The following is a 9,620-nucleotide window of genomic DNA, read 5'->3' on the forward strand; positions in this document are numbered from 1 at the left end:
CGCGGAGCGGCTGGGCCCGTGAGCCATGGCCGCTGAGCCTGCGCGTCCGGAGCCTGTGCTCCGCAACGGGAGAGGTCACAACAGAGGGAGGCCCGCATACCACAAAAAAAAAAAAAAAAAAAGGGGGGGGGATACCAAAATGATGTTTTGCTGAACCTCAAGATCCCTTGACTTGTCAAGATAATATTTTAAACTGATACTGCAAGCCAGGGGTTACAAAACCAAAAGGCCTAGAGGGCCAACCAGATAACAAATGATGGTGTGGAACTGCAGCAAATTGGTACTCATATACTCCAACACGATGGGATTCAGGGCTGTTCCACTCCAGGCCAGGCTATTCCATGCAAGAATATGGCCCAACACTGCTAGATATTCTAATTCTCAAGAGCAGCTAGAAATCAAATCATGTGAAACTTCCCGACTTTCAAAATTCTGGCCACTTACTTCAAAAACTTTTAAAACACTGGTGTTTTATGGGCAGCTAGTTTGAAGGACAAAATGTTATAAACATGATTAATTCAGGGAGCAAATTCATCTAGAAACACTAATTTATTGGAAAATAAAGGTTGATCTCTATATACTTTTTTTTTTTTTTTTTTTTTTTTTTGCGGTACCGCGGGTCTCTCACTGTTGTGGCCTCTCCCGTTGCGGAGCACAGGCTCCGGATGCGCAGGCCCAGCAGCTGTGGCTCACGGGCCCAGCCGCTCCACGGCATGTGGGATCTTCCCGGACCAGGGCACGAACCCGTGTCCCCTGCATCGGCAGGTGGATTCTCGACCACTGTGCCACCAGGGAAGCCCTATATACTCTTTTTTTAAACCTATATTCCCCTATAATAACTTTTTTCTTGCCCAAGAGGAAGGAGGATGGGGGAATACATAAATTTGAGGAAAAAAAATTGAAATTAGCTGTTAGAAAGCAAGAAGGGTAAAGGTACCTCTATTTCCTTTTTTATTAAAACAATAGCAATTCATATAAGAGTATGTCCAGCTTTTGAGTTTATGTTGGGACAATTCCAGAAGTTGCAAATTTCATTGAAGTTAGGCTGCCCTAGGCATAGCAATTTTCCCTAAACGTTTTGTCTAATCAGAAATGCCACCCAGAGCTATCCAGACACAGCTGCTTTTATAATGGTATGCTAATGGTTTGTGTGACTAAGTTAGAAGGCATGATAACCGGGTAGGGGAATGTCACCTCCTGAACATGTAAAAGTATTATCTATGCAAATTATGTAGGTGCATATGCACCTTAAAGGGTTTCTTGACTCTCCGCCCCCCCACAAAAAGTCTAAGAACCAACACCTGATTATAATAGTGAAAGTTCAATTGTGCAAGTTCAAGCATAAATAATACAGTCGTTTTTTTTTCAAGCATACCTCTGCAGGAACCATTTTTTAATTTAATCACTGCCTAATCAGCAGACCAGAGAAAATCTCTTTGAGTGAGGAAAACAACGTGAGTCACCTCTGTGTTGATAAGGAGACTGCAGGACGAGGGGCACTGCTGTGAAGTAGGTATCAGGTGGTGCCTAGTCTAAATTAGTCAGTGGAGCAATCAGAATGATTGCTGATCACCTTGTTTTAGTGGCATCTCCAAGCACAGTCTAACATTTACCAAACTGGGGGGCGGGGGGACAAAAAATGTACCTGTTTGTAGTGACTAGATAGAAAAGGAGAAAGTATCTTGTTTTTACACATGGTTGGCTGGCAAATGTGATACAGCTTCCTGTTTGTTTTAAAAGTATAAAATCAAATGTGTAAATCTCTTGGAGAAACATCAAATAATAAGAAATGTCGGTGCTGCATTAGACAGAAAAGGAGAAAGTATCTTGTTTTTACACATGGTTGGCTGGCAAATGTGATACAGCTTCCTGTTTGTTTTTTTTTTTTTTTTTGGGTGGTATGCGGGCCTTCCTCTGTTGTGGCCTCTCCCGTTGCGGAGCACAGGCTCCGGACGCACAGGCTCAGCGGCCATGGCTCACGGGCCCAGCCGCTCCGCGGCATGTGGGATCCTCCCAGACCGGGGCGCGAACCCGGTTCCCCTGCATCGGCAGGCGGACGCGCAACCACTGCGCCACCAGGGAAGCCCCTTCCTGTTTGTTTTAAAAGTATAAAATCAAATGTGTAAATCTCTTGGAGAAACATCAAATAATAAGAAATGTCGGTGCTGCATGGAACGGATGTCATGTCTTTGTAGGACACAAAAATGTTGTCCAGAAAGAAACATTATAGAACCTCTGGTAACACAAACCAATATGGCAGCCCAGGGAGATACTTTTAGACAATAAGCCTTGTAGAAACTGATGCCTAAACAGCACACACTCCAAACAGTGTGGTGACCAGCACATTGGTTCTAGACATTGAATTCTAGCCTTCACTTTATGCAAATTCCATTTTGAACATTTTCTGACAGTAGCTGAGATTCTTAAAAAAAAAGAATTTGGGATGATCATTTTAATTTGACTGAACTCTGGGGTTAGGAACTATCAACCACTACGGATTCCAAATCCCATGTCCTGCTCCACAGTGCAACAAGACTTTGTGCTAAAGGGCAGCAGGGAGATGGCCAGTTGAAACAGACATAATTTGTGGCTCAGCTCATGCCAACCTCATTTGAATCCACATTTGTCTAAAGTAGCTGAATAAAATGTTGGCCAGAAACAGCCTTAAATCCTTTTTGAAAGAAGGGAAGGGGAATGAAATTGGCCTGACTGACATTTCCGTAACACGCAAAAATGAGAAACTCAAGTTAAAGAGGTTGCAGGAGAACGGAATTTGCCACCCAAAACATGTCTCTTTGACATATTATTTTAAACTGGTTACACTTTCTAAGAAATAGCAGACATGGGAAAAATTCCGAAAACCAAATGATAGTTACCCTTTTGGAACAAACATTTATCAGGGAAATCTTCATTTGTAAGGGTGTCTCCATGGCTATACCAGGAAGAGGAGGAGGATCTGATCTCTAGAAACCCTTATCAATGGAGATGATGATGACTAGTCTACATAACCACCTTACCCTGGCTTACAGTGCTTTTCCTGGTCACCTCCCATAACTGACACTCATCCTCTTTTATCTTTAGCTGAGGATGGTATTGAAAGCGAGCGAGTTGGTCACCTGGGGGAGTTGCTCAGTTTTCCTGGGTCTCTACCCATGTATACATGTTGTTACACTTTCGTTTGGTTTTCTCCTGTTAATCTGTCTCATGTCAATTTAATTCTTAGACCAGCCAGAAGAACCTAGAAAAGTAAAGGAAAATTTCTTACCAAAGCCTAGTCCCAAGTTGCTGATGTACATACATGAAGCCTCAGAAGAAAGGCAATGGAGACTGAACAGGCAATGACCTTGGCTGACATACACGACAAGCAAGAGTAATGATAAAACCAAGTAGTGAAGGAACTTTAAATTTTTCTAGATCATTTATTACACCTAGAAGGGGCACTATTATCCTTTTTAAAGGTAATACATAAACATGATACAAAAAAATTTAGAAGGACAAAATGGTATAGAGTGAAAAGTAAGTTTTCTTCCTATACCACTCCCGCCCCGCCCACCCCCCAAGGTTACTTATCTCCAGCAGCTCCTCCCGAGATGGTCCACATGCACAGGAGCAATGAAGCACTATTCTGCATACCTGGCCCTTTTTTTTTTCTTTTTAAACTTAAGGCAGATTCTACCATTTTTTTAAAAGTCCCACCACCCCTTGTGATGAATTGGGAGATTGGGATTGACATGTATACACTAATATGTATAAAATGGATAACTAATAAGAACCTGCTGTATAAAAAAATAAAATTCAAAAATTTTTTTTAAAAAAAGCTCCACCACCCTTAAGTCTCCAGGGGCATGGGAAGGTACCAAATTTTTTTTTTTCTCATTCCTGAAATCACTTACTAAAAAGGAAACAGGAGAAACCCTCCCTACAATGACTGCCAGTCAGTTTCATTCTTTTTCACCTTATTTAGGTTCCACTCTGAGAAAAGATGACAAAGGAAACTAGGGTTGGTGTCAATCGTCATGAACATTCCACTGAAACCTTCACTTTGCCATAAATTAATGGTTTCAGACATAGAATGCTACACAATCAGGGCTCATTTTCCAGAGATTAGATGCTCCAGAAATGGATAACTAATAAGAACCTGCTGTATAAAAAAATAAAATTCAAAAATTTTTTTTAAAAAAAGCTCCACCACCCTTAAGTCTCCAGGGGCATGGGAAGGTACCAAATTTTTTTTTTTCTCATTCCTGAAATCACTTACTAAAAAGGAAACAGGAGAAACCCTCCCTACAATGACTGCCAGTCAGTTTCATTCTTTTTCACCTTATTTAGGTTCCACTCTGAGAAAAGATGACAAAGGAAACTAGGGTTGGTGTCAATCGTCATGAACATTCCACTGAAACCTTCACTTTGCCATAAATTAATGGTTTCAGACATAGAATGCTACACAATCAGGGCTCATTTTCCAGAGATTAGATGCTCCAGAAGTCTCACTGAGAATATTTTCACCGAAACACAAGGGTCTTGAGATACACGGGAAAGCAAGCTGGGGCTGCCCGTGGCCCAGGCAACCTGAAACAGCACATTTTAGAATGCTGCTTGTCCCACCGCCCTCAGCAGCTGCACTGGTTTCCCGTTCTCTTGTCATTTCCACAAAAGGTCTGAAGAAAAAAAAAAACAAAAACACAAGTCTGGAGAAAAAGTGGAAATGTTTACAAAGAAGAGAATCTTGAGGATAGTCAAAAGCCTTTGGGGAGGCTAACCTGAGGCTCACAGGGCAGTCAGAGACGGTGGGCCCCGAAGCCCAGAAAGAGGGAGAGGCTGGCAGGCACTGAGTTGGTAACTGTGGGAAGGGGACAAAAGTGTCTATGGGGGCTGGAGATACCCAGACTAAAGAGACTTCCCAGTTAACCTGAAAATGGAAAAATCAAGGAGCCCAGCGAGAATATGCTGGAAGCTCAGTGGGGCAGTTTCTCTGGGAACCGGACAAAACCAATACAGGAGAGCTGTATTTTGTGCCAGAAGCCCACAGAGATGAAAATGTGTATGTTCAAAGTATGATTTTCTCATATCAATGGATGATGGTTAAGGGGTATGGATGGTCCTGAAACACAAACGTCTACTATAACCATCACTTCAACCATCATCAGGTCGATTTTTGCAGTTTTATTATCTCGTAGCATTTATCTTTTTTTTTTTTTTTTTTTTTTTTTTGTGCGTTACGTGGGCTTCTCGCTGCCGTGGCCTCTCCCGTTGCGGAGCACAGGCTCCGGACGCGCAGGCTCAGCGGCCATGGCTCACGGGCCCAGCCGCTCCGCGGCATGTGGGATCTTCCCGGACCGGGGCACGAACCCGCGTCCCCTGCATCGGCAGGCGGACTCTCAACCATGGCGCCACCAGGGAAGCCCTAGCATTTATCTTTGGTACTTCAAAGATATCCAAAAGGTTTCCTAAATTGTGGTCCTGCAAATCACGGTGACTGTTTGGCCTTTTCATAAAATTACATCACAACTTTCACCGCAAAATTACTGATTTGGGGGCATTGCTTTCCACTCAGTGAACCTTCATTTAATGAACTTTTGAATATGATCAAAGAATGAAAAAACCTGAAATGTATTAACAGTGAATTAAACTTCATCAGAATGGCTTGTAGAAGTTCTAGTGCACGTGAAGAACAGAGTAGCTTACAGGCTGTTATGGGCAAAGGATGGCGGATCCTTCTGCTTTGCCGGCCAAACACAGCCACGTGCCAAATGCATAAGTGCAGCTTATCATTCACTCGGCTGGCCAGATTTTAAATCATGCAATTCTAAAACTCATTTTCTTGATTTGGGGGAGTCACAGTATTTCCTTTTTTTTTTTTTTTTTTTTTTTAACATAAGGTGAGGCTTTATTACTACTGTCATATCATCTCACTTGAATAATTTATATTTACATGAAATTATCCCTTATTCATTAGCATATGTCTTCATTTACTTCTTAGTAGGGATTTTATATGGAAAATCCACTCTTTGCCTTTCTTTTCTACGTCCAAATCCTACCTATTCCTCCCTTCTCTCCCTGAGTGATCGCATCCAGTCTCATAGCTTCAAATACCATCTACGTGCTGATGACACTCAAAGGTGCCATTTCCAGCTCCAGCCAACTCTAAATCTCTCTAAGAAAATCGAATGGGCATCTCAAACTTCATATGCCCAAATGGAACTCTCAGGATCCTCCCCAAACCTCCCCCTTTGGTCCCCATCTCAGTAAATAGCATCATTATATTCACCCGGCCAAAAACACTGGGCTTATTCTTGGCTTTTATTTTTGCTCAAACCACACACCCAACTCAGCAGGCTCTGCCTTCAAAACATACCCCGAGCTTGACCAGTTCACATCATTTTATAACCACCAGTTCACATCATTTTATAACCACCACAAAGCTCAAAGAAGATCATATCACTATTCTACTCAAACTTCTCAAAAGGTATCCAACCACACTCCAGGTTTTGGAGTAAATCTAAACTCCTTATCATACCTACAAGATCTGGCTCCCACCTACCACTGATCTCATTTCATATCACTCTCCCCATAACAACCCCCCATTCAAGGCCAGCCAAACTGGCTGCCTTCCTGTCCCTCTATCACGCCAAGCTCAGCCTACACCAAGGCCTTTCTTTTTGCTTGCTGTCCCCTCTGCCACCCACTTCCCCCCAGATTCCTGCACTCCATCCAGATCTCTGCACAAAATTTCTACCCACCCCCCTCACACACACAGACCTTCTCAGACCTCTTTCAAAAAGAACCCCTCACTCTTTTTATAGCACTTATTATCACCTGAAAGTATATTATCTACTTAGTTATTTCCTTCATTCACAAAACAATATTTAGTTGAGCACTCACCATGTTTATGTTCAAGGTGCTCTTCGAGGAGCTGAGAAGACAGCAGTGAATAAGCAAAGATCCCTGCCCTCACGGAGCTCACTTTCTTGCTTGTCACCCCCGACTCGAATCTAAGCTCCAGTCTGTCTGTGACCACTGGGTCCCCAGTGCCCAGAGCAGTGCCTTGGCACAGAGGAGGCATTCATACATATTAACCAAATGGCTGAAGCATCCCAACCGCCTGAGACCATCTGCTTCCCTGAGGACTCCCACCACAGAATTCTTCCTAACAGTAGGTCTTGGACTGAGGGACCCAGAATGTCCACTGTGTCCCTTTAGGCACAGCAATGGGGACAGTCAGCCTCCCATACCTGAGTTGGGTCCCTAACCCTGGGCCTGACTAACTGCCCTTCCTTTCTGCCCCACCAAGGCACCCTGCAAGCTCCCCAGGTGGCCATGCCACGGGTACGCATCTCACTAGGTCGTAAGAACACCTGGTCCACGTGGTGGGAGCGGACCAGGCAGTCAGCAGCAAGCAAGCCAGCTTCTCTCAACGAAGTGCGGCTGGACTCGAGGCGCACGGGCCATACTGCCTCCCTGGCTCAGTGTCCTGCCCTCAGTACTCACGTGAGAGCCTTCGCCATCAACTAGCTAGCATGCCTCAAAGTGCTGCCAGCACTGGAACACACTGGGGTTAAGGACATATTTTTGCCTCTTTCAACTGCCACAGATGCAAGACATTTACCTGCTATGACGAGTAATTAAGTTTCTTTGGGCGGGGGGAAAGGAAGAACATTGGTTAACTGTGAAATTATCTGACCACAAATAAAAATGAAGGTAATTGTGAAACATAGTTAATTCATCTTTCTAAAAAATGGAGGCTGGAGTGGTAGGAAGGAAAATGCAAATCTCTTGAAGAACCACTCTGGAGGACTCAAAATCGGTATTTAAAATCCATGTTTCCGGGACTTCCCTGGTGGCGCAGTGGTTAAGAGTCTGCCTGCCAGTGCAGGAGACACGGGTTCGAGCCCTGGTCTGGGAAGATCCCACATGCCGCGGAGCACCTAAGCCCATGTGCCACAACTACTACTGAGGCTGCGCTCTAGAGCCGCAAGCCACAACTACTGAGCCCACGTGCTGCAACTACTGAAGCTCACGCCCCTAGAGCCTGTGCTCCACAATAAGAGAAGCCACCGCAATGAGAGCACGTGCACCGCAACAAAGAGTAGCCCCCGCTCACCGCAACTAGAGAGAGCCCGTGCACAGCAACGAAGACCCAACGCAGCCAAAAATAAATAAATAAATAAATTTATAAAAAATAAATAAATAAAATCCATGTTTCCAACCTATGTATTCACATCTCAATTTGTTAGCACAGAATTGCCCAGCTCTACATCTCAGAGCCAAATAGGATTACTCTGTATTTGCTCAGCATTTTATTCCCTTGGAAGCATTCTCATATCATCTTTCAGCAGGGCAGGATTCATTTCTCTGTCTGGGGGCCCAGCGAAGCCAAACAATGCACCTAAGATCCCACAATAAGCAGAACGAAGTAGGTACCAGAACCCAGATATGCCTAGGCCCGTCCCAGTATCCTTCCTTCTCTTAACAGAAAGGACAGTGTGGTTCTCTGAAAATCACATTCTACAGTTCACTGAAAACATGTCCCCTCACCGCAGCAGCAGGAAAAAAAACCACACACACATACATATTCACCAGTGGTTTAAGATGCTGGAAAGACGCATTGGTCCTGGAGCTGTGGGCAGAGAGAAGGTCTCACAAACTCTTCCAATAAGTGCCACTCCTGCAATGACAAACACAAAAGGCATCTGCTGTGAATCGGGCATCCTGTGGCCTCTCTCCAAGGAGGCCATCCAAATACCAATTGCCAGGCACCCTGTTTAGACTCAAAGCCTCCCTCCTCATCTTCCAGCCCCACTTCCTTCTTACCCTGACTTCGCCTAGTAGACGCAGACTCTTCAGTTCACTGGTTGAAATGGTCCCCATTAGAATCAATGGATCTTGGACAGAAAGAAGCTCTAGAGATCATTTATAACAGATGTCGAGTGGGTCACATCTAGCCTACAGAGATATTATATTAATCTGCAGGATATGCCTAGAAATTTGAGCCAAAACTTAAAAATCAGAGATGTCACATAAAAACCCAGACTTCGGGCTTCTCTTTTAAAAAAAAAAAAAAAAAAAAAGAGGATCTGTCAAAACAGCCCATGTTCATGTCTGGAAATGATCAGCTGGTGCTAAGTAGCAGCTGCCCTTCACAGGCAGGCTTGGCTATTCCAATACGCCACAGTCCCTACCACTCCCTATTGTCACAGAGAAAAGCTGTGGTGATCACTGTCCTTGCGTTATTTTGTTCAGGGTACAGAAATAATTCCTTCTACCTCTGATTCTAACAAAAATAGGAACACAAAAAAGGGGTTGAGGTCTAAGAGGAAAAAAAATGGTATAGCACATATAGCAACTTAAATTAGCAACCTCACTCCTGTGGACATTTGCAACCCCTGAACAAGAGCAACACTCCCATTTCATACAAGTGTAAGCAGAAAGCTAACTTACCCACTCCCACAGTTAGAATTTGCTCTGCCTTTAGACCCTAGGTCCAATCCAGGACTCTTTTGCTATGCCCCATTGCACAGTAATCTTATATTACAAAGAAAAAAGCAAGTTTTATGTGTATATATATACACACACACACACACATATGTGTGTGTTTCCCTCGAAGCTAGATACTCGATTCA

The 9,620-nt window shown here is 43.8% G+C and overlaps 1 protein-coding gene across 6 annotated transcripts in view; it reads right to left on the reverse strand.

Annotated features, from left to right (window-relative positions):
- SORBS1 (sorbin and SH3 domain containing 1) overlaps nucleotides 1–9,620 on the reverse strand; it is a 221,161-nt gene that overhangs the window by 167,162 nt on the left and 44,379 nt on the right. For 2 of the 6 annotated variants that reach the window (XM_055081454.1, XM_055081456.1), the window contains one exon: nucleotides 8,570–8,665. The exons of 2 other annotated variants lie outside the window; for them this stretch is intronic. The gene's annotated coding sequence lies outside the window, so the exon portion shown is untranslated. Of the gene's footprint in view, nucleotides 1–8,569; nucleotides 8,666–8,811; nucleotides 8,956–9,620 lie in introns of those variants that run through there. 2 more of the 6 variants (XM_055081457.1, XM_055081455.1) reach the window with 2 other exon arrangements.

Source organism: Physeter macrocephalus, chromosome 20, assembly GCF_002837175.3.
Source record: "Physeter macrocephalus isolate SW-GA chromosome 20, ASM283717v5, whole genome shotgun sequence".
NCBI lineage: Eukaryota > Metazoa > Chordata > Mammalia > Artiodactyla > Physeteridae > Physeter > Physeter macrocephalus.